The sequence below is a fragment of the Mustelus asterias genome, chromosome 22, assembly GCF_964213995.1.
Source record: "Mustelus asterias chromosome 22, sMusAst1.hap1.1, whole genome shotgun sequence".
In the NCBI taxonomy this organism is placed as follows: Eukaryota; Metazoa; Chordata; class Chondrichthyes; order Carcharhiniformes; family Triakidae; genus Mustelus; species Mustelus asterias.
The window spans coordinates 51,451,797-51,472,752 of record NC_135822.1 but is presented as its reverse complement, the minus strand read 5'-3'; the positions used below and the strand labels follow the sequence as shown (position 1 = coordinate 51,472,752).

Sequence of the window (20,956 nt, the reverse complement as noted above, 5' to 3'; positions counted from 1 at the left end):
GTAAAAGGTTTTTGAACTATTTTGTACCGTTAGCTTCGGCCTTTTGACCCCAGCGAAATATCATCCTGTCTGTGCAAAGATTGGATCAGTGTCTGCTTCCATTCTAAATGAAATATATTATATTCAGGCAAGTGTTAATCTGGTATGGCCATACATTTGGAAATGATTATTTCACCAGCGACTCATAATCTGTCCTTTCTGCTGTGAGCTAAATAGTTCCAGAGTTTACCAGTGATTTCAAACTGGGATTACTATGCTATGAAACTAATTTCACTCGGAACGCTGACATTTACATGTTGCAGTCTTTCAGGTTACGTGTTATAGTTTAATATAAAACATTAATGGCAGATCGAATGTTCAGTCATGGGGAGATAGATTTGCTGCCTTACTGTTTCGTTTTAATGGCGTTTTGTGATCTTTAAATGGGCCTGCATTTTACGGTACCAAACTCTCCATGTCTATATATCTCTTTCAAAGAAGTTAACATCTCACATTCAGCCACGGCTTTGCACTCTTGTTATTATTAAACTATATTTTGTGAAGTCAGTGTCCCTGGTCATGGCAGCATTTATTGCCAGTACCCAGACCTCTTCAGGAATATGTCTCTGAGCCTATTTTTCCTGACTGGCTCCAGTACATGATGCACTAGTGCAAGCTTACTGGCGTTAGGGATTGTGCTCACAGGAGAATGAAGCATCCACGATTCAATCCCAACTCAGCATGTTGTCCGACATAGAAGGGAATCAGTAATTAAAAGTATTGCTGTAGATCTGTCCTTTTACTTCTAGGTGGCAAAGATCGCGGGTTTGGAATGAACTGTGGAATGAGTCTTGGTCATTTGCTGCTGTGCATCATCTTCACGGTACAGAGATGATTGAGGTGATAGCTGGTATGTCAAGAAATCCAGGCAGCATTTATCTGTATGGTGGGCGGCATCTTCCATTTTATTGCTTGTTGGTGTCATTGGAGATCTGGTACAGGAGGAAAGGGGGCACAGGTTCAAAGTGAGAGCGGAACTTTTAAGGAAGGTATATGAGGCAAGTTTTCAGGCAGAGAGTTGTGGGTGCCTGGAACGCGCTGCCAGAGGAGGTCGTGGAATCAGACACATTAGCAACATTTAAGAGGCATCTGGTTGGGTACATGAATCGGGCGGAAAAATAAGGATATGGACGGAGCAAGAGCATCGGTTTTTTTTTAAATTAGGGCATCATGATGGACAGGAGCTTGAAGGATTGAAGGGTCTTTTTCTGGACTGTACTTTTCTTTGTTCTTTGCTCTTGAAATGGGGAAATATTCAGTGGCAGAATTACTGACCGCTGAAAAGTGGAACAAAAGATATAAAGACGGAACGGGTGAAGAGGATCCTGAGATTCTAGTTGGACCAGCGAAATTGTGATAGTTTTGAGTAAATATTGAAATGTTTTCCCACAATTCTGGCAATGAGGACCAAATCGGTGGAAGGTGTGCGATATTATCTATTGTTAGTGAAGAGTTAATAAGGATGACTGAGGATTGTCTGCATTGGAAATAAATGGCGCACTATCCGTATTGTAGATGGTTGTGCAGAGATATTCAAGTAACTTTATCATTGTTACTCCGTCTATCAAGTCATAAATTTTAGCAATCCAACTGGCGATAAGAATCACTGTCCTTTTGATTCTATTATGTAAACTAGGGACTAAAAATGGGTTAGGAGATTTGACTGACACAAAAATCCCAGTTTGGGAATACGGTAACACATGGTGAAAAGTATAAAAGAAAATAGAATGGAGACCAAAATATTCATAGGCCATAGTATCACGGGTGAGGGAATTTGAATATTTATGTTTAACATCAAGTGCTTGCAAATAATATAGTGAAGAAATAACACAGATCGTTTGTAATGGGTGGTTTTGACAGTTTCATTCATCTCATTTCAGGCCGACCAGGGAACAGTCAGGCTGATCCATCAGGTAATCGCACTCCAAGTTCATATCTGACATTTTACTGCACCAATCGATCAAACTGAACGTTCAATCTTGAGACAATTTCAGTGTCTTTGTGTTCAATGTTTCCATTCAAGGTCTGCATGTCAGTTGTGAAGGGAAATGCTCTTGAAATGTTTTCCTGAAAATCTTTAATTGCTGCACCCCTATTCAGTATGACATTAAATTACGTCCCTGAGGAGCAGGGTGACAGGCAAAGTGGTCTCGTTGCCGATTAGAGAAACAAAATCACATCCCTAGTGCAATATTATTGCCCCTACCACCACTGACATATTAGGCTTCCGCCGAAGTCTCGCTGCATCTTTCCGCCCCGTGAAGGGCTGGAGACTACCTGACTATCCAATTCAGCTGGTTGCAGCAGGGCGGCCCTGGTTCGACAGTGATGCTGGATATCGAATCTATCCTAGGATTAGCATTCCACTATGTTAGTCCAGGCAGTATGAAAGACCACGGACCATGACCGTCCTGACTTGTGCCGATTCAATCAAATACGCACTTATCGACATTCCTGCTTGATGCAGCCGGATAATGCTTCCAACTTCTGAACGATTCGCGGATTGTTCCCACTGCCAAATAGTATTCCAGCTTCCACTTGCAATCTCGAATATTATCCCAGTGTTTGTTGAGGTTCTGGATGCACTCGATATTTGACTTGATTCCTATCTGAACTGCTGCATCTTCCGGCCAATAACTATTGATTTATTTCTGTATTTTACAGAGGCGGTGAAGCTGAGACTGGCGAATGGGCAGAGTCGGTGCGCTGGGAGAGTGGAGATTCACCATAGGGGACAGTGGGGGACAGTGGCAGATTATAACTGGGACCAGCAGGACGCAGGTGTTGTGTGTGGGGAGCTGGGCTGTGGGACAGCGGTCTCTGCACCGCGCCGGGCTCACTTTGGGGAAAGATCCGGACCCATTGTGACGTCATATGTTGCGTGCGAAGGGAACGAGACCGCTCTGCGGGACTGTGGCTCTGGGACATGGGGTCACTCTGGCTTTTTCCACTCCCGTGATGCCGGCGTGATTTGCTCAGGTAAAAAAAAAAGCTGTCCTTCATCTACAGCCTGCTCTCCGGGAAAGGGCGGATGAAGTATTCTCAGACTGTACGCAGTCAGAAAGAGAATGGTGAATAATTTCAATAGTCTGAAAATAGAAGTGTTGTTACATTAACACCAGGCTTTAAGTTTATAATAAAGTACAGCAATGAGAGTGATTAACAATGACCACAACCGTACACAGGCCAGCTGTGTCCTTGAGCTGAGCTTGCTCTTAGCTACGTTCAGTGGAGGAGTTGTTCGCAGCTGGTTCCTCACTGTTCAGCTCCGATCACCATTCAACAAATAATGAAGCATTCGAGGGCCACACGGAGCAAATCCTAGACAACAATCAGGCTTCTGCTGAGCAATCGTGTATCTTCATTTGTCTGCAGCGTTTGATTTATTCTGCTATTTTAACTTAACTCCAACTCGTCTGAGACTTAATGCCTATTTTTTGCATCGGAGTCTGGAAATTGTACCTTCAGATAAAATGTGGTTCGACCCCCAGAGATACGGTCGGAGGTATCCCGATCCCCCAACCCTTAGAGCTCTTCACCACCACCCCTCTCCCAATGCCTCTGCCGACACAACTACACACCTCGAGACATAGAAGGACCTGTCAGCTACCACGGTGGGCGGGGGGGGGGGGGGTCGCTGACAGACCTGGGGTTGGGGGGTTCCACGGATTCCCGGTCGTGTTAATGTGTCCCGATCTTGCCTGTGCAGAGTCAAAACGTCGGGCATGCTTTGATCGGCTGGATGTGTCTGTAAGTACAATTAAGGGGATCATTCTGCACTCCGTCTGAATTGGCGGCTGTCGCTGAATTAAATCCGGGTGTCTCGGTCCATGTGTTTTGACATTTACTGACCATTGATTGCCGAGGCTATAGACGCTTATCCAGTCACTGCGGCTACTTTCAGAGCAGCAATCACTGGTCAGATTGAAGGTGTTCCAAGAGCAGAATGAGGATGAGAAGGGTCTGGAGGAGCGTCATGCGGAGTGGAAACTTCCCTCTATTCTTCTCTCGCCACAAATACTGCCACGCTGCTCAATTGTTCCAACATTTCCTGATTTTGTGTGAGAGGGGGCTGTCTGGATAACTCCTGTCTCTCCAGGCGTGTCGTTTTAATAGCTGTTATGTAAAGTCTCTTCTCAATATGCTTGATACTTTTTGGAAACATATCTCTCTCTCACACCCTGAATCTAATGAATACCAACTGTTCCTCTATGTTCTACTCTCGTGTTATTGTTTTTCGGACGAGTTTACCTTTAGAGTCTGTCAGGGGGAGATTCAGAAATGAGATTTGGAGAGTATTCCGTTGCATTTGAATAAATTGTGCTGCATCAATTTGTTCAGTAGGTTGTATTTCAAACAATTGTGCAGCATTCGACACTTTCGCCAGAACAAAATGAAGGAAGATTAGTTGTTTTAACATTTAAAGTTGCTGCAGCTTCAGGCAGATTTCACACAGTATAAACTGATAGAAGGAGATAGAAACATAGAAACATAGAATAACTACAGCGCAAACGGGCCCTTCGGCCTTCTTGGCCTTCCTATAACCCTCCATGCAATTAAGTCCCATGTACTCATCCAGGAGTCTCTTAAAAGTCCCTCTTGAGTTTCCCTCCACCACCACTGATGGCAGCCGATTCCACTCGCCCACTACCCTCTGTGTGAAAAACTTCCCCCGAACATTTCCCCTCTACCTACGCCCCAGCACCTTAAATCTGTGTCCTCTCGTAGCAGCCATTTCCAACCTGGGAAAAAGCCTCTGAGAGTCCACCCGATCTATGCCTCTCAACATCTTATATACCTCTATTAGGTCTCCTCTCATCCTCCGTCTCTCCAAGGAGAAAAGACCGAGCTGCCTCAGCCTATCCTCATAAGGCATGCCACTCAATCCAGGCAACATCCTTGTAAATCTCCTCTGCACCCTGTCAATCATTTCCACATCCTTCCTGTAATGAGGCGACCAAAACTGAGCACAGTACTCCAAGTAGGGTCTGACGAGGGTCTTATATAGCTGCATCATTATCCCCAGACTCCGAACTCAAACCCTCGATTCATAAAGGCCAGCACACCATACGCCTTCTTAACCACCTCCTCCACCTGCGGACCGATTTTAGAGTCCTATGGACTCGGACCCCAAGGTCCTTCTGATCTTCTACAGTACTAAGAGTCTTTCCCTTTATATTGTACTCCTTCATCCCATTTGACCTGCCAGAATGGACCACTACGCATTTATCAGGGTTGAAGTCCATCTGCCAGTTCTCCGCCCAGTCTTGCACCCTATCTATGTCCCTCTGTAACTTCTGACATCCCTCCAGACTATCCACAACCCCACCAACCATAGTGTCGTCGGCAAACTTACCAACCCATCCCTCCACTTCCTCATCCACGTCATTTATGAAAATGACAAACAGCAAGGATCCCAGAACAGATCCCTGGGGCACACCACTGGTGACCGACCTCCATTTAGAAAAAGACCCATCTATACACACTCTCTGCCTCCTTTGGGCAAGCCATTTCTGGATCCACAGGGCAGCAGCCCCTTGGATCCATGCCCTCTCACTTTTTCTAGAAGCCTTGCATGGGGGACCTTATCGAACGCCTTGCTAAAATCCATATAAACCACATCTACCGCTTTCTCTTCGTCAATGTGTTTAGTCACATTTTCGAAGAACTCCACCAGGCTCGTAAGGCACGATCTGCCTTTGACAAAGCCGTGCTGAGTATTCTTGAGCAGACTGAACCTCTCTAAATGCGCATAAATCCTGTCCCTGAGGAGCTTCTCCATCAGCTTACCAACCACTGAGGTTAGACTCACCGGTCGGTAATTTTCTGGGCTATCCCTATTCCCCTTCTTGAAAATAGCAACCACATCCACAATCCTCCAATTCTCCGGCACCTCTCCCGTCTCAATCGACGACGCAAAGATCATCGCCAGAGGCTCTGCAATCTCTTCCCTCGCCTCCCACAGATGTTGTCTAGACTCAGTAACCAATAGCCTGGGACACTCTCACTGGACTATTTTCCAGAACAGCAGATCCTTTCCAGGATGCAGTTCCCTGAACTCTTCATCCCATTCCAGATATGGACTGACCAAAGATCTTGAAACTTGAAGCAGAATCTGTTCCCCTTTCATATTCTAACCGTCTAAATAGAAATGCGAAAATTTCTGAGGATTTTTGAGTACGTTTTGCATCTAGTCTTTACATTTCAGTGACCTGTGCACATGGACTCTCAATGGGAGCTCGAGTGTTGTTTGCCAATCACCATTTAGACATCTGGGGATCCATCGTTTCATTTATGTTTGAAGTCATTTCAGAACGTTCATTCCCAACACGTTTCAACGCAGAAAGCAAAAAAAATGAAGACGATCATTTTGATGCCTATCAGTTAGAAACTCCCTGGGCAAATTAAACCAAATGTCCTTCGACCCATGTCCGCTTGCTGCACATGGGATAGTTCCCATCGCCAGGTGGTAGGGTGCAGGCATATCCAGATATTTCGAGAGAAACCAGCGGTGCGTTAGGTCAGGAGCATTGGCCGTGCTAAATCGCCCCTTCGTGTCGGGTGGGACTAGTTAGGGTAAATGAATAGGGCTATGGGTTTGGGGCCTGTCTGGGGTTGTGGTTGGTGCGGACTCGATGGGCCGAATGGCCTCCTTCTGCACTGTAGGATTCTATGATTCTACGAGTGTGACCCAGATTGGGACTGGAATGACGCCCGAGTGTTCTGTGCTGAGCTTCAGTGTGGAGTTGCCTTTTCCGATGTCCCGAGGCATGGTACATTGGGGAAACTATGCAGACGCTGCGACAACGGATGAATGAACACCGCTCGACAATCACCAGGCAAGACTGTTCTCTTCCTGTTGGGGAGCACTTCAGCGGTCACGGGCATTCGGCCTCTGATATTCGGGTAAGCGTTCTCCAAGGCGGCCTTCGCGACACACGACAGCGCAGAGTCGCGGAGCAGAAACTGATAGCCAGGTTCCGCACACACAAGGACGGCCTCAACCGGGATATTGGGTTTATGTCACACTATTTCACATAAATATTTCTGCTTTTTTCCTCCTGAGTCTTTATCATGCGATCCTAGAATCAGAATTTATGTCACACTATTTGTAACTCCCACAGTTGCGTGGACCTGCAGAGTTTCACTGGCTGTCTTGTCTGGAGACAATACACATCTTTTTAGCCTGTCTTGATGCTCTCTCCACTCCCATTGTTTTGTTTCTTAAAGACTGGATTAGTTGTAAGTATTCGCATTCCAACCATTATTCATGTAAATTGAGTCTGTGTCTTATAAGTTCTGTTTGTGAACAGAATTCCCACTCACCTGAAGAAGGGGCTCAGAGCCTCGAAAGCTTGTGTGGCTTTTGCAACCAAATAAACCTGTTGGACTTTAACCTGGTGTTGTTAAACTTCTTACTGTGTTTACCCCAGTCCAACGCCGGCATCTCCACATCATTTTCCGTAAGATGCAGGGCTTTTTTTGGGGGAGGGAACTGGACTTATGTAGAGCAATAGCTTTGACTGCAAAGGCAGTGAGATCGGCCTGACGGACTGCCCCCTTTTTCCAGTGAATCGGTCCGAGTGCACCCACAGGAACGATGTCAGTGTGATCTGTTCCGGTGTGTCCAGACTTACCATACTTGAAAACTCCCTTATTAATATTTCAGCAGGCCAATCAATGACAATGTTCTTTCTCTCTGACACGGACATATCTAAACAGGCCGACATATTTCAGTGCCATTTATTGCAATTCAGGAATAAGGTTTCAAAGTACTCGTATTTATTTGTAAATTAGAAACGTCTACGACTTTATTGATCTTCTGAAATTAGCAGATAATTATTGTTGATTTAGTGCTTAGGCCAGACATCGATTTCTCTTAAACATTTGATCTGGTAGTCCCTCTCGAGCTACTTAGTCTTCGTATTTTGCCTCCCAAGCCATGAATGACATAGATGTATTGTCACTGGACGAGTAATCCCGAGACCCAGGGCCAGGTCTGGGGACCTGGGTTCGGATCACACCAAGGCAGATGGTGAAATTTGAATTCAATAAACAATCTGGAATTAAACGTTCACGAAACAATTGCCAATTGCTGTGAAAACCAACATGGTTCACTAATGTCAGTTGGGGATTAACATCTGTCATTCTTACCTGGTCTGGCATGCAAGTATTCCTGATCCAAAGCAATGTGGTTGACTCTCAAGGGACCATTGTATTACATGGAAGGCTAATGAGGGATGGGCAATAAATCTTGGTCCAGTGAGCGGCAGCGACACTTCTTAAGTGATTTTTTTTTTTAAATAGGAGGATGGAGCACAGAATAAATGAAGAGATTCATATTTCAATCATCGTGCAGTGTTCAGAGTATCAGAGTTGCAAATGCACGTTTTACAAACGGCTACGAACAGTTCAATTGGAAAAAATTCAGAATATGTTTTCCATACATGGAGAAAGAGCCAATAATCCGCACATCTGCTGTAATTATACGATATTCTTTCGAAGGACAATTATTTTCTTAATTACCCATTCCGAGATTCTGTCTAATATTTGCATCGCTTTCAGGATTTTCAGCTCATCGTATTGCTCTAGGCTGATGTCCGTTTTTGAATCTGCATCATAATACAATGCTTAACTAGCTTTTTTAGTATACACTGCACCTTGTCAAAGATGCTATATTCTGCAATATCGCAATAGTTCATTTTTCCAGGATAAATTGTCCGCTTTGGGTGGGAGCACCTTCGTAAAAGCCTCATGTATCATCTCAAATTGTTTTTAAATGATCGTTTGTGAATATTGGGCAATGTTTGCAGAAGTAGCTGAAAACCATGTTTTATCGTTTACAAAACAAGTGCTTCTTCTGATTGTGGTGTACAAATGAATTGGGTCCGTGTTTGTATCTGAAACAGAAATATATGGAGTGCGATTGGTTGGTGGAAAGGGCAGGTGCTCCGGCCGGGTTGAAGTGCTGCATGGAAAACTCTGGGGTTTACTTTGGTTTAGAAGACGCCAGTGTGGTCTGTGAGCATCTTCAGTGTGGAGTGGTAGAGAAAATCCCGAGAGGTGCGGCCTTTGGGAAGGGAAATGGCTCAGTGTGGAAGGAGAACTACAGATGCCACGGGAATGAATCCAAGATGAGGGATTGTCCGGTTTCATCCGTGGAACTGTTTAACTGCTCACATGAAAATGATGCCAGTGTAATCTGCTCGGGGGAGTACTCTCAATGCAGACACTCATAGAACAACAAAACTTGGATGTAGTGAGCAAAGAATATATGCGGCCCGCAAGCCTGTACCGTCTGATTGGAAAGTACCTCACCCAGTCACAATCCACGCATATTCTCACAGACCTGTATTACTTTTACTTTCACATAATTGTTCAATTCTCTGAAAAGGTTTGATTGTGCTTCACCCACCATACACTCGCACAATTCGTTTCCAAACCTAACCACTTGTTGCAGCTGATTACAATTCGGTCACCATTGGCATTTTGTGAATAATCTTAAGTCTGACCCGCTCCCTTCCAAGGACTTTCCCGCTCTCCATACTCCCACCAATGAGAGCATTTTCTACCTGGTACTTTTTTTTTTGTAGAACCCTTGGTATTTTGAAGTCGCCGTCAAATCTGGAGGTTAAAACAAAAACCCATCCGAATTACATTAAGTAACTCAAGAAAATGGTTCCCCCGTGTCCAGACGAGGATTATCCCTTTCTCAGCATCACATAAGACACTATGGCATTGACTGTGGTGTGATGGGCAGGATTTAAAATTTCAAATGCCGCGCTGGTGGTATGCACAGAGAAATGGCAGCGTCATCTGATGTAGGAAAATCGGAATTGACTCATATTGGTGGGAAGGGCGGCACGGTAGCACAGTGGTTAGCACTGCTGCTTCACAGCTCTAGGGTCCCGGGTTCGATTCCCGGCTCGGGTCACTGTCTGTGTGGAGTTTGCACATTCTCCTCGTGCCTGCGTGGGTTTCCTCCGGGTGCTCCGGTTTCCTCCCACAGTCCAAAGATGTGCGGGTTAGGTTGATTGGCCAGGTTAAAAAAAAAATTGCCCCTTAGAGTCCTGGGATGCGTAGGTTAGAGGGATTAGTGGGTTAAATATGTGGGGATAGGGCCTGGGTGGGATTGTGGTCGGTGCAGACTCGAGGGGCCGAATGGTCTCCTTCTGCACTGTAGGGTTTCTATGATCTATGATCTATGTCGGTCCTGATGTAAGCCTATTTATGACACGATAAATGAAATTAAAACTTATCACAGTGTTGTTTGCATGTGTTCTGTATCTGCAATCTCGCTGCTCTCGTTCTTACATTTCAGAAGTAACTAATTCGCAGTGTTCATTGATGGCTGTTCCGGGCTTTGGGACATCCTGCGGCTTTGAAAGACTTCGCGGAAAATAAGCGTTGTCTCCCTTCCCACCAATATGAGTCAATTCCGATTTTCCTACATCAGATGACGCTGCCATTTCTCTGTGCATACCACCAGCGCGGCATTTGAAAATTTTAATCCTGCCCATCACACCACAGTCAATGTCTTAAACATATCTCACATACAGCAAGTCGTAACAGATTCCCATCAGGCCGAATAACTATTTCCTGTCGAAAGGCCAATTTCGTACTTGGGTCGCCATTGCCCTTTCATTTCAGAGACGCAAACTTACCAGTGAAGCCTCTAACGTGGCATTTCAGTGTTTCTTGGAAAGCCATGTGTACAACAGCATCATTCCTACCATTGTTAACTTTCCCCTTTGCCTTCTCCCAATAGAAAACACCAGAAAGCTTCTGAAATATATTTTCCCTGAAAAAAATCTCCGCTGGGATTCTTAATATATAACATCTTTAAAAGTGATTTTGGTGTGTCAAATTATCATTTCTGACAAATAATCCCACAGCCAGAATAACCTCTGTCCCTGCTTTGTTGGGTTGCAGCATATCCCAGCATGCCCAGATAAACTTTTATAGAAGTGTTGCCCATATTGCAGGAAATGAATGTCCAACCTCTAGCACCATCTCCTCAGCTGGATCATCATTCAATATCTCTCATTCAAATCTCTCGCTGACACGTAGTGCTGGGATTAATGAGCATTTTTCTACATTTGTCCGCCCAAATGCAAGCCCATCGCTGCGTACCGCAAATATGTATTATCTCTCTGCTGAACAATGTATTTTCTTCAGATACAGAGCAGGAGTTCTGGTTGTTCAGCCTCCTGCCTGTGTGTGCTGAACAGTCTGTCAGTAACATTCTTCACCTTTTAACAAACAGAGACATACTGGTGAAAGCAGACATCAATACGGGATAATTTGCTGCACTGTAACCAAAGCTCTAAATGTCTTTCTTCGCCGAGATGAAAACTTGGCACTGAGATTGACGAATGGGGGAAGTCGGTGTGATGGGCGAGTGGAGATTTACTACAACCACACCTGGGGCAGAGTGCAGGACAGCCTCTGGGATCTGAATGACGCTAACGTGGCCTGTAGACAGCTGGGTTGCGGCGAAGCGGAAGCCGTCTTTAACAATTCAAAGTACGGAGAGGGTAAAGGGCCTGTGTGGGTGAATGATGTCCGGTATGAAGTGAACGAAACGCATCTCCGGAACTGCAACACATTCACATTGAACCGGCATGGCAGTGACAGCATCGGCGTAGGGGTTCTGTGCTCAGGTGAATAAAAAGGTCACTTTTCGAGAAACATAAAGGGAAAAATGTAATCTTGGTCAACTGGGGAATGTACTTTACTTCTTCCTGCGGAGCACGTAGATAAGATATTTGACAGTGACGCCGGGATGCAGATCGGGACTTCACGGGAAGAAAAAAAAACGTAAAAGATAATTTCCGGCAGTAAATTGAGACCAACACAAATAAAGACAGTATCGGCAGTAGGGGCTAATGTATTGATCAGAGAGGTGGGTTTCAGTAACACAACGAAAGGAGCGAGGGGAGATGTGTAAGGAGGGAATTCCAATCTTGTATCCCTGTCGCCAGCGCCATGACCGTTAAATAAGGATGTAGAAAGGCTTGCTGTAAAAAGTGTCAGGTGTTAAGGAAATCCGAACACTTCAGTGACTGCATTGGCCCTGGTTATCATGAACGTGTGAGGTGGTGGGGCTGGCGATCGTGGAGCGGGATCAAGGGTGGAGAGCATAGATGTCTTGGAACATGACCATGATATTTTGAAGCTAATTTGTATTCACCGAAAAGTATCCAATGTAGATCAAAGAGTCAGGGTTCGTGGTCGTGTCGGAGAGGAGGGGGTGGGAGTGAGTGTGGGTTTCTGCGTGCGGTGGCCACTGCTGCTGAGTTGGAATTTGCGCGTTTATTTAGAAATATTTTGATTGTGTTTTTGGATGAGACAGTCATCGGAGAATTTTCGAAATCGGAATTATTGAGTAAACAAGGGACTTATGGGGGTTTTAGCAGCAAATTGGGTGAGTTCACAGGAACGGTCAGTGTTTGACCTTACGCTCTCCATAGATGCTACCAGCTAATACATATTTGCAATCTTTAAAGATATGTCCTAACATAAATGTGTGAAATACTGAGATAGCTGAGGAAGTATGCATAGCAAACAAAATGGATGCAGCGAAAAAGGAAGTATAAAGTCTGCTTGAAACATTCAAAGTGAAACAACTAAGTAGCATAATTACACAATTTATGTTAAAATAAAGCATGCAGCAGTGAATGGGTCAGTTGCAATCCCAAAATCGTTGGGGTGGTTGTTAAGAATATCCGAAATATTTTTACTCTCTATATTACTTATTTTCCGTAAGACCACGTAGCATGCGACCGCATAGATTTATTTTCCTGCCAACGACAGTTAAAATACAGGTGTCAAATTAGATGTACATTACCCAATAACTCGAATTTTACAAGAATATTGTTATGTGTTAGCAGTAAAACATGACATTTCATTTTTATTTCTATTAGAACACAAGCAGTTAAGGCTCACTGACGGTGGAAGCCAATGTGCTGGCCGATTGGAGATTTATCACAATGGGACCTGGGGCTCAGTTTGTGACGATTCCTGGCATCTGTCAGACGCTGACGTGGTGTGCAAACAGCTGGGTTGTGGAAATGCATTGCGGTTTCCTCTTCCTACTTCGGCTGGACCAGATGGAAACCCAATTTGGTTGGATGAGCTGGAATGCTCTGGAAACGAATCATTACTCTGGGAATGACCCCATGCATTGTGGGGTAACCATGACTGTAATCATAAAGACGATGTGAACATCATGTGCTCTGGTAACTGTTCCAGTTTCTGCAGTTATAACCGAAGCTTCATACATAAGATCTGTACCTGAATTACGTAAGAACAGCGCTTCCAAAGATCATTCGGACAACTCCCTCTCTGTTATTTATTCTGGCCTAAATAACGCTAACTGAGTTGTCCACCCTATTTGGTGCGTTTCTTTCTGTTTCTTTCCCTCTTATTTACTTACATAGTGCATGCTTAAGAACCAAGTTTCACATTCCAGATATAAACGTTCTTCCAACTCTGTGCAAGGAAGAAGAACAAGATTCCCCTAAAATCGCTATTAGCTATAGTCATGGGAATATTACATTTAATAGCCCTGACTATTAAGAACACGAGCTTTTGATTTCACCAGTTTATATGTTAATTGTTCTGGATAACCAGGTTTCACTACAACTATATATCATTAAATATGTTAGTTCCCAAGCAGCACGCAGCCACTTGGTGCTTTGTACCACAATTCCCTATCTAGGACTTATCAGTGTTCCAGCTAAGATGTCATTTGCATCTGCATCCTGGCATTTATTGTTATTTTGTTATATAATGTGCAGCGCTCTTTAGTATTCACTATGTGCTGATCCCATAAACTTTCATTGCTTAACTGTCGATTCCAAATTCCAACCAGTTAATATAAATCCGAACTGGCAGTGACCCAGCAGCATTCCATGTGAAACTCACGACGCAAATTCTGCTATTTAAGTGACGAGATATTTTGCTGCCAGTTTTCCTTCCACTTTTCAATTGATTCCCTAGTTTCCCATTGTCTTTCCTGAGTCAGGAATTTGGGAATTTTTGAAGCACATTCAGTCGTCTGCACACACTACACCTAAAGCATCCCTCTCTTACGATTCTTGCAGCTTCTGCAAATAATTGAACAGAGTCCATCATGTAAATGTGTAGATTGGAATTCAGTGCTGCTCATTTGTGATTATTTTGTTTAATGTCTGCTGATTTTTCGTGACCTTGGCAAATGAATTCCGGCAAACCGTGAACTCAAGCGACACAACATATATTAGTTACTGTCGGTGCATAATTGATCATTTAACCACCTGGATATTTATTATTTGCTTGACAGAGCACAAAGAGGTACGTTTGGTGAAGGGAAAGCATCGCTGTGAGGGGAGAGTGGAAGTGTTCTATAATGTGACCTGGGGAACAGTGTGTTCGGATAACCTGGGTGGAAAAGATGCAGCAGTGATCTGTAAACAATTGGATTGTGGCATAACCGAATCCATTATGTATTACAGCGGGCGGTTCGGAGTGGGATCCGGCCCTATTTGGCTGGAGGATGTCGGGTGCCACTCACGCGAGTCGACCCTCTGGCAGTGCCAGGCAGACCCGTGGGGTCAACACAACTGTACACATTTGGACGATGCAGGTGTCATTTGTTCCGGTAACGCAATCAATCATTTTGCTTGCAGGTGAGCTTTGAAATGTTGATGTAGCTCATGGAGTCAACATGTTTGTCTTATCAACAGAGAGAGGTACACCAAAGCAACAGCAGGATCGTGCAAACGGCTGCAAGCGAGAATCAGGTGTTTTTTCAACATTAATGAAGCAGCTACCTGATTGCATTCCTCATTTGTGCTACATCAAGCCTAATAATTTGTTTATTATCTTTGTCAAATTCAGGACAAAAATTGCGCTTGGCTGGAGGTAACAACAGCTGCTCCGGTAGAGTGGAGTTATTCTGTCATAGAGACTGGACCACGGTGTGTGATGATTCCTGGGATATGAACGATGCCAGTGTTGTCTGCAGACAGCTGGGTTGTGGCTCTGCTCTCGAGACCACAGGAGGGGCCGCTTTTGGGCAGGGTAACGGTACTATCTGGCTGGATGAGGTGAAGTGCACCGGAAGCGAAGCCTTTCTGCTTGACTGCCCTTCTTCGTCATTACCTCAAGCTGACTGTGATCACAAGGAAGGTGCCAGTGTGATGTGCTCCGGTAAGTGTCCCGCTGAGCGGTGCAGTTTGGGACTGTGCGACGTTGATCGGCCTATTTTTGCAGAATATAAATCATGTTTTCAGATGTCTTTCTGACCAACAATGCAAATAATTGTGCCCCTTTTACCATATCTTCATCAGGTCCTGATCTATCTCCGACCTCTCCGTCCACGCCTTCAGCTATGACTCAGTAATAGATAGTAAGAAGTTTAACAACAGCAGGTTAAAGTCCAACAGGTTTATTTGGTAGCAAACGCCACACACAAAAGTGTGGCTTTTGCTACCAAATAAACCTGTTGGACTTTAACCTGGTGTTGTTAAACTTCTTACTGTGTTTACCCCAGTCCAACGCCGGCATCTCCACATCAGTAATAGATATCAGTCACTATTATGGCTAATTTAACATTAGGATAAATAATTGTGACACATTGGCATTTCCTTAATTTCGTCAATTTCTAACGATAATCTGAGTGTTTGCTAATCGTGTACTTATTTTAAAACATTGTAGACATCTTGTCTGATAAAACATGCTTGAATCTTTCATCAAGGACATGAAGATGAAAACACTTCCATCCCTCTGGTCATCTGCATATCACTCGGTGTCCTGTTGATCTGTGAGTTCATCGCCCTTTTGGCAGTAATGCAGAGGAGATCATCAATAAAAGGTAAGGCTCGAATCATATCCCTGAACTCACGGTGAATCATGGATGTTGCTTCATACATCAGAGGGGCTTCTTTTCTCTGCCGCTTTGCACAGAATGAAATCTGTACATTTCAGAAGCAAATTAACTGAGCATTGGCCAGTAATTTATTTCAAGCCACACGTGAAACAGGAAAATATTACATATAAATGAGGGAGTCATCTACAATCATATTCCTGCTTCATCCACCAGTACATGAGATATGGAATGAGATTCATTTTTGCAGCGATAGATTAAAAAGTTGAATTCAACAAATTGAACTCTGATGGCCTGCACCCTCTGGTATTAAAGGAGATGGCAGTAGAGATAGTGGGAGCATTAGTTATGATGTTCCAATTTTTCCGAGATTCTGGAAAGATACCAGTGGATTGGAAACACGCTAATATGACACCCTGATTCAAAAAAGGAGAGACGCAAAAAATGGCAAACTGTAGACCACTTACTTTGACGTTTGTGGTGGTAAATTGCTGGAGTCAGTCATTAAGCAGGAGATAACTGATCAATAGAAAACAAAGCGGAATTCACGGGGGTCAGCACGAGTTTATGAAGAACAAGTTGTATTTGACAAACTTGCTGGAGCTTTTTGAGGATGTAAACAGTGAGATGGATGAAGGGGAATTACGTGGATGGGGCACATCTAGATTCCAGAAGGCATTGGACAAGAATGTTATATCCCAGGGGTTGGGCACAGAATATTGGCTTTGATAGAGGATTGGTTGGGTGAGAGAAAGCATAGGGTCGGGATAAATGGGTCCTTAATCTGGAGAGCGAGGAAACTGTAACAGGAGGGATGACGTAGGCAACAGTTTTCAACTGTTTACAACCGATATAACTGACCTGCGATTAGGGCCAGAGTGCAATATTGCAAGATTTGCGGATGATCTGAAGATGACTGGGAAATCAGGCTCTCTTGAGATTATAGAATTTACAGATGGATATTCACAGGCGGAGGAGAATGGGCCAGAATATGGCAAATAGAGATTAATGTGGATACGTGTGTGGTCATCCATTTTCGCCAGAAAAATATAAAAGGGTAAATGATTATTTAAATGGAAAGCATACTCAAGGTGTGTCAGTACGGAGGGATCTGAGTGTCCTTGTGCATAAATGACAGAACGTTCATGTGCAGGTGCAGCATTTAATAAGAAAGGCAAATTGAATATTGATATTTTTTGCAGAAGGACAGGATTTTAAATGTAAAGAAATGTTGTTAACACTGGATAAGGCCTTGGTGAGACCATACCTGGAGTATTGTTCCAGATTTAGCCTCCATACTTGATGAAGTATGTGCTGACACTGGAGGCAATTCAGAGGATGTTCACCAGATTGATTCCAGGGATGAAAGGACGACCATACGAGGAGCGTTTGAATAGCTTGGGCTTGTACTCACTGAAGCTCAAAAGAATAAGGGGGGATCTAATTGAGGTGTATAACATGCAAAAGGGATTAATGGGGTGGATGTTGAACAGGTATTCCCCATTGTTGGATTGTCTATAACAAAGGCTCATAGATTTAGAGCGAGACGAAGTCGGTCCAAATCTGAGGTGAGTGACAAATTCTCTCAGAGTGTTGTGAACCTGTGGAACGACTGCCCAGAATGTAGGGGAAACAGAATCAGTCAGAAGATTCAAGAAATAAACAAATATGTGTCTCAATCAAAGCTGGTTAAAGCTCAAATGGAGCAGGCAGGTTTTTGAATCTGAGACCAGGATAAGATCAGTCATAATCATATAGAATGCTGGAGCGGGCTCAAATGGATAGCTTGCCCGATCTCGCTCCTAATTCCTATGTTCTTCCTAATTTCTATGTTCCTATATGTTCATTCATTATTCAGCAACTGGCATTTTGTTTCCAATCACAATTGGTTGCAAACCAACACTGAATTTTTTTTCCGTCTCAAGTTCTCTAAGAGTACGCGACCCATTTTGAGACGTGATGGTATGGCTTTCCACAATTATCAGTGCCAATACTGCATCCCAGAAAAACTATCCCACTAATATTACATGATCTATGCCGGTGAGTAGAGTTTGGCTCTCTGAGTCAGGTGCTCCACGTTCGGTCCCAAGGCTTTATACGAACAAAGTGTCAGAACTTCGTGTAAAATCCTTCCAAGGCAACAATGTCAGGCGGTGAGAGCGGGAGATATTCCTGTTCGGCCATGCTTGGTTTGGAGTGGCGCCCCTCTGGCGACAGGTTAGCGATCTGTTCCATGTTAAAACATGGCCACGGAATATGATGAGTGTCTGCCTTTTGCACCGCTAGTTTTGAACAGATAAACAAAACGACTGCATGTATCTGAACTCGCACCGAATTCTCTTGACTTATATCTTATGCGCTGACCTTCATTAATCTCGAAGTGCCTCAATGTTCCTTGTGATGGAGGCAGTGGTATCATCACTGGATTCATGATGCAGAGAAACAAGATAAATTCCGCGGGGCCCTGGTTTGAATCTAACCTCGACATAGAGTGAGATATGAAATCAATAAAATTCATAAACAGAAATATAGTTCCAGAATGTAGCAATATGTTAACTGCCCCGATCTTCCTCCAATATAACCTGTCGCGGGTGACTGGGATCCACCTTCTATTTTATACCAAGCCATTTATGAAGAAATAGATAATATTCCTCCCGACAAGCTAAACACTCAGTCTCGTGCTTCAGGTTTGTGTTTTTTTAACCAAGCCATACTGGAAAAATACCGCTTCATGTTTACCCCCTTTAACCATGGGCATAACCGTCCTCATGTGGAATGGAGACAAATTAAATGTCCTCATTTATCTTCAGAGGGTTCGAGCACTGATTCAATTACCAATGCTCATTATTGTTCAAGAATACTTTGTGGAAATCCTGGACCGGGGAGCGGCGCGGGCTTGGAGGGCCGAAGGGCCTGTCCCTGTGCTGTATTGTTCTTTGTTCTTTGTTGTTCTAATACGTTTGACTTCTGAGTATAAATAGCGGGTAGAGTAACTGTTTCCAATTTTCAACTGCTTTGTTCCTTGCACACATCAAAGTCTTATCTAAATAATAAGTAAAACATTTGATTGAATATGTAAATTAATTCAATACATTACTGGTGGCCTTATAGACAGCGCCTAATTACAGGGGCAGATTAGTATTTGGGAAATACCTGGAGTGCAATAGGGGTTTTTTTTGTTGCGAAAATGGGTAGTTTTAAAACCATTTTTGGACCGAATTAAAGAAAAAATACAACAGGAACAAGCAAAAAACAAATGCAAACAAGGAAAAACAACGGGGGAAATGTGTTAGACTCAGTGGAGTAGTGAACTGAGCCAAGTGGAATCGGGAAAAAAATCTTGTAATTAGTTAAGATGACAAACGAGGACAGCTATATTAGTGAATAATGGACTGTTAAATAAAATAGCAAAATATTCAATCAAAACAGTTATAAAATGGCCAATTCATAAATACATCAAACTCATTGGGAACATTTCCATCCATGCATTTTCAAAGAAGGCAAAATTCTAGCAGAGGCAGAATTGTAGTTTTTCACCGAATCATTACTAAAGGGTGTAATGCCAGACTGCTGGCGGAAAGCAAATATTGATGCTATGATTCGGAAAGAAAAAGGAGAATGCCAGAAAAATAGATATCAATTTGCTGAACATTATTGGGAAGAAAGCTAATCGAATTTCGACAAAAGAAGGAAAGGAAATATCTACATGAAAGCAATATTAAGAAGTCAGTACACATGGTGAGATCCCTCACATAATCAACATCATTAAAATCTCACAAACGTCATCAGAGTAGATACGGTAAACACCATAAAAGTATTTTTCTCGTGCCCAACATTCGTTTGGGAAACTGCCATCTCATACACCAATGAATGGGACAATGTCCTGTCTGCTCTCTTTCAGTAAGTTCCAACCTTTCCTGTATCTCAAACGTTTCCAGATCCATGTTCAATTCCAACACTTCAATAAATAAATAAAGCTGACACTCCGCTGCTGTGCTCAGCGAGTTGCTGCAGACTTGGCGATATGACCTTTCATAGGAGCTATTCACCCAATGGCCAAGATGCACTTTCTTTTGGTTATAAATGATCAGCTGAACATATGAAAGAAAACTTAAGTTAGCAGGTTTGTCCGGAACAAAATTTTGCACTTGAACAAAATCACGAAGTCAGATTACCACTTCATTATTAATTGGTTGTTATTTACCATCAAAGATTGCAATGCATAAAATTGTCTTCCGAATTTCTGTATTGCGAAGGCGACATTTCAAAACCACTTCATTAGTTGTAAAGTGTTTGAAACCGACTGGCAGTGAACAGCGTATACAAGTCTTTATTTCATGTGCATGGAATCATGTAGGAAGTGAAAAAGTTGGTATGGATTGGCTGCAATAAAGCTATCAAATTTAGGGTAAAATTTGTTTCTATAAACGCAAGACAATTAGTATTGGTGTTCCAGATGAATCCGGCACTGGGATCACTTGCTTATAATTGATCTAATCAAAGTACATTTTAACGATGATAGCATTTTTTGGACAGAAAAGTAGCCAAGGGGATTACAAGAAAACATTCATAAACTTGCTATAACGGACAGAAGATTTGAAAATGAAGCTCAATATATTTAACTGATAAATGATAACTTGGTGAGAAAAAAATAATTTAATGCATTATACTTAAGAAGAAATTAAATGTCATAGTTCATAAAATTGACTAAAATACAAAGGTACAAAATTAATTCAACCCACTCAGAAAAGTTCACCAGAAGCCAAAGCAAACAGAAAAGTTCTTTTCCAAAACAAAAGAGCGGATAATGATGGACAACTCAGCAGATCTGTAGAGAGAACGAAGGCAACATTTTGAATGCCAATTACTCGTTTTCATGCCTGACCTGCTGACTCTGTCTGGCGTTTTCTGTTTTGTTTCCGATCTCAAGCATTGACACAATATGCTGCATTTATAAGAAGTACAAAAGTGAAGTTTTAAGTCATTCGAACATTGCTCTGACGCCATTTTGAGTGGATTGTATGGATCTCAACGGGATTTTTGTAA

The 20,956-nt window shown here is 43.2% G+C and overlaps 1 pseudogene; it reads left to right on the top strand.

The window, feature by feature from the left end:
• Positions 1-1,882: 1,882 nt before the first annotated feature.
• The window catches only part of LOC144509695 (scavenger receptor cysteine-rich domain-containing protein DMBT1-like), a 391,264-nt pseudogene continuing 372,190 nt past the window's right edge, over positions 1,883-20,956 (top strand).